General features: G+C 49.5%; 1 pseudogene; it reads right to left on the reverse strand.

The window, feature by feature from the left end:
• Positions 1 to 4,481, reverse strand: part of LOC102422461 — a 57,390-nt pseudogene that overhangs the window by 1,068 nt on the left and 51,841 nt on the right.

Here is a 4,481-nt window from a genome sequence, read left to right on the forward strand (position 1 = left end):
CAAGTAAGGTCAAAGATGATCTCTCTCAGGGAAGATACCCCGGCCTAGGGCCGTGACTACACACACACTATACACTGCTTTCTACTTTTAAAAGTCTTTAATTTCAGAACATCCCTGGGTGATCACTTTAGGAGTCTGAGTTTGCAAGCCCAGGCCAGGCCTCCTGCGAGTGGGTCAGGTCAGCTTGTGGCCCCTTTTCATCCAGAATGCAAAGATTCTTATGTATTTACACCTTCCATTTTATCCTATGACATTCCATTTCATTTTATTAACAGATGTCTCCCACAATACATTCAATTCCAAAATAAAACAGCAACAACAACAGCAACAACAAAGAGAAAATGAATCCTCCATTGTTTTCCCTGGAGTACTCGCCTCCTTTAGGCTTTCAGGGTTCCCGGGTTTCAAGGGTCCAGGTCCACAAATAGTGTTCTGGGTACATCCACTCGGTCCTCAGTCACACCCATTCACCCCCTAGTCCCCTCCCTAACCCACAAAAACACATAAAAAAATCTCCAGTCCCCCTTTCACTGCCAGGCCGCCCATGGGCCTTCCGGGGAAAAACCCAGGTGGTGGATGCCAGGGCATAGAGGATAGGGGATAGGGGATAGTGGGTCATGCCTAGGGTCAGATCTAGGGTCAGGGTCAGGGTAAACATAAGTGTCAGTGTCAGGTCAAGTTTAGGGTCAGGGTAAGGGTCAGCGTTATTGTTAGGTTTATTTTCAGGGTCAGATTAGGGTCACTGTCAGGGTTAGATTTAGGGTCAGGGTTAGGGTTAGGTTTAGGGTCAGTGTCAGGGTTATTGTGGGGATCAGGATGAGGGTCAAAGTCAGGGTCAGCATCAGGGTCAGGGTTAGATTCAGGGTCATCATAAGTGCCAGGGTAAGGGTCAGCATAGGGGTCATTTTCAGCATTAGTGTTAGTGTTATTGTCAAGGTCAGGTCACGGTCAGGTTTGGGTGAGGGTGAGGGAGAGGGTTTATAGGGTTAGGGATGGGGTTGTTAAGTTTAGGTTTAGGGGTTCTGCACGGAGCCCTGCAGAAGGCAAGGCTGGGCCTGCTCCGGCAGTCAGCACCCAGTGGTGGGAGAGGCCCAGCATCCCCGGAGGGGCAGCCCTGGAGTTGGGGAAGGGGTGGAGCTGGAATGCCACTCAGACCCAAACCGGAGGCCCTGGGAGGCATCTCATCACTGGACTTGTAGGTTCTCTTGATTTTCTAGAAGGTTCCAACAACTCTGAGTTTAGAAAGCCTTCGCTTTCTTCCACCTTCGAAGATCTGTATGTTTACTTCCTGGACCATCTCCTGCAGCACTGTCCCTCTCCTTCTCTTTTGACTTTGTACTATCCTTCTGATTGTGGCTGTCTCTTGTTGAAAGCTTTTCTGGATGGTTGCTACCACCTACGCTTCTACTTCTACGACTTTTGCCACCCAAACCATCTTCTCTGCGGCCCCTTGTAAGGGGAGAATTCCTGATATGAAGTGGTAGAAAGCTCTCTGGAGAAAAGTTCTCTCCATTTGCTGACGGTCGAGGCTGTGCTCCAGCAGCATAACCTTTGTAGCGTTTTTAGTACCACTCCCTGTATTTCCTCTACCATTCTCGGTAATGCTCTTTTACAAATGGGTCTCTAAAGTCAACACTCCTCTCATCATAAGCTTTTCTGTCATAGGGTGGTGGAACGTCTCTGTATCTCTTAAAATATTCACGTTCTGTTTCCCCTTGTGGTACAGAACATTTATTTGGAGACTGTCCCCTAAATGCTTGAGGGGACCTTGATCCCAAAGGATGTCGCCTATATAGTGGTGACCTTGACCTAGATCATCGACGATATCCATGAGATCTAAACTAAGACCTTGGGCGGTAATTTCGACTCTTGCCTCTGCCTCTTCTGGGGCATGGCAGTGATCGCGAATAGAAACGAGAGTGTGAGTGGCTAAGTGATCGAGAATGAGAACCTGAGCACCCTGAACCACGTGTTGATTTAGCGTAAGCAGAAGGACATATGGAGTATGAGGAACCACTATAGGGATATTTAGACTTAGACTCTTCTTGTAGCCGTCGCTGCTCTCTATAGAATTCTTCCCTGGACAGAAGTGGTGCTTGTGCTCTTGGGATGGTATGTGAGTGAGCAGTCTGCACTCCTGATGATCCCCAAGGTGTTGATAAATTGGCAGAAGGACTTCTGGAGTATGCGGAAACACTGTAGGGATATTGAGACACTTCTTTTAGCTGTCGCTGCTCTCTGTAGAATTCTTCCCTGGACAGAAGTGGTGATTGTGTTGTTGGGATGGTATCTGAGTGAGCAGTCTGCCCTCCTGATGATACCCAAAGTGTGGATAAGTTGGCTGGTGCTGCAGGGAACCCGGGGGGAGGGACGCTATACTCAGCAGGTGGAGACTGTCCAAGAAAAGATGGGTTTCTGAGCACAGGAACCTGGTAACCTTTCTCCTCCACAAGGGAAGTTATTGCTATTGAAGAGGTTCCCTTTGAATGTTCGAAGGCGAGGGCTGTGGCCGGCAATATTTTATGATCCAAATCCCAGAAAAGCCCATCTGGTTTTTCCGAGTGGACTGATATGGAGACCGTTGCAGTTACATCGGGTACAGGCACTGGGGTAGATGAATTTCCAGGCGCAGCAGGGGCTAAGGAAGACTGATTAGAAGTGAAAGAAGTTATAGAGGGAGCATGGTGGCCTGATTTAGATGCCAATGGAAGCATCGGAGGATCTTGCTGTCTTGATATTGGAGATCTCATTAGAGGCTGTAGATTCTGCTGAAGGAGTGGTCTCCGAGGCGGTATCGGCGGTGGTGGTGGGGGTAACGGTTTCCGTAGTCCTGTTGTATAACCACCAGTTCCATTTTTGAAGTTATTAACAGCCTGTCGCAAGACTTTATTGGCAACTAAAGCATCGGGAGAGACATCATGTTGATGACACGTTGGGCATGTATGGTCCTCTGATTCCAAGAGCGCTCTTCTTATACACTCATCACAGTAGCTGTTCACACAGCAGGGAATGATAGCAGCATCAGTCACGATGTCTTTGCAGATGAGACAGAGCAACTCGTCTGGGATAGGGTTGTCCTTTTCAGAAGACGAAGAGGGCTCCTCTGGGAAGAAAGGTGGCTTTTCTTTCTTCCCAATTGCATATGCGTATGCCTCTATAGTCGGTATTGCGTATGTTCCGGTGCTGGTGAGCTTTGTACCTTTCATGGTAGGATCTGTCACTTCCATCATGAAACTTCTGGGGATTCCCGTGCTCTTTTTAATCCTAGGACGAGATTCGAAGTTTTTGTCCCCATTGGTTGGGCAATTCTTAATATAATGGCCAGGTCTACCACAGCGGAAACAGGTGTAAGAGGGAGGTGGTGGACCTAGAGGCTTCTTCATGTAATTGATGGGGTCCTATGTATGGCCAGACTGACACATCATGGCTTTAATTTTATCTTTTTCAGAAGCATTGGCTTCAGCCAGATTGGCAGTCTTTGTAAGCTGGGCCAGAGACATAGGTGCAGAAGAGTCGTCAGTGACTTTTGAAGTTCCCATCACTGGATCAGTTCGACGTATAACGTCCGTCTGGCTTGTAGATTTCACACCTCCAATAGGAATTCTTCTAACAATGAAAGACGGAATCTTAGAAATCAGAGCATTAGCATCAGTGTACTCTTCCGCGGTCTACACTTGATGATCTGCAGGTCGCACTTGGCAGCCTTCAGCTTCTCTCTCCCCATAATCTGCGTCTTTAGGTTGCGGAGGGAGATGTGCCGCCCATCAAAGGTGACGATGGCATAGTTGAGTGTGGAAGCGAATTTATAATGCACACAGGACATGGTGCCAAAGGACTCCTCAGTTTGGGCGAGGACACGTGGACACGCTCAGTAAACGTATACTTATGAACTGAAGAGAAGAGTATGGGCATACACAGAAAACTCGCAAGACACCGAAGGAACGAAGGCCTTGGGTTGAACACCCCCTCCCCACAGCAGGGGCGTGATAATCGCAATCCAGTCCCCAAACCCAGAATCACTTAATGTGCAGGAGGGCGGGCCAGGACGGGAGGGCCCGGGGCTCCACCAGCGGGCACGGGGTCACCCAGGCCGGATCCCCCTCGCTCAAGCTCAGGTCCAGCGGGCGGTGCAGTCAGCGGCGGTGAGTCCACACGTTTCAAGTCTGAGTGACCCAGCGAGGTCAGGGGTCTGTAGTGCCTCCGCACCTCCCTGGGCCCTCTCCGTGGTTTGGGATGACGCGGACACCGCGATAAGACCAGAGTCGGCGAAGGAAGAAATGACACGCAGACCGCGTTTCGGTGATCAGCAGCCTAGCTAGGTTCTTAGCCAGGTGTCTTAGCGGCTTCTATGTTCCGGGACCGGGGTTCTTGGCGAGACTTCTTCTTCCAGAAAAGCTCTCCTTTAGAGAACGAGAACGACGACCAGAACCACAGGCCTTAGGCTGAGAGCTTCTTGCAAGGAAGGCCCTGCTTTTCTTTTT

Source organism: Myotis lucifugus, unplaced genomic scaffold (genome assembly GCF_000147115.1).
Source record: "Myotis lucifugus unplaced genomic scaffold, Myoluc2.0 scaffold_1192, whole genome shotgun sequence".
Classification (NCBI taxonomy): Eukaryota; Metazoa; Chordata; class Mammalia; order Chiroptera; family Vespertilionidae; genus Myotis; species Myotis lucifugus.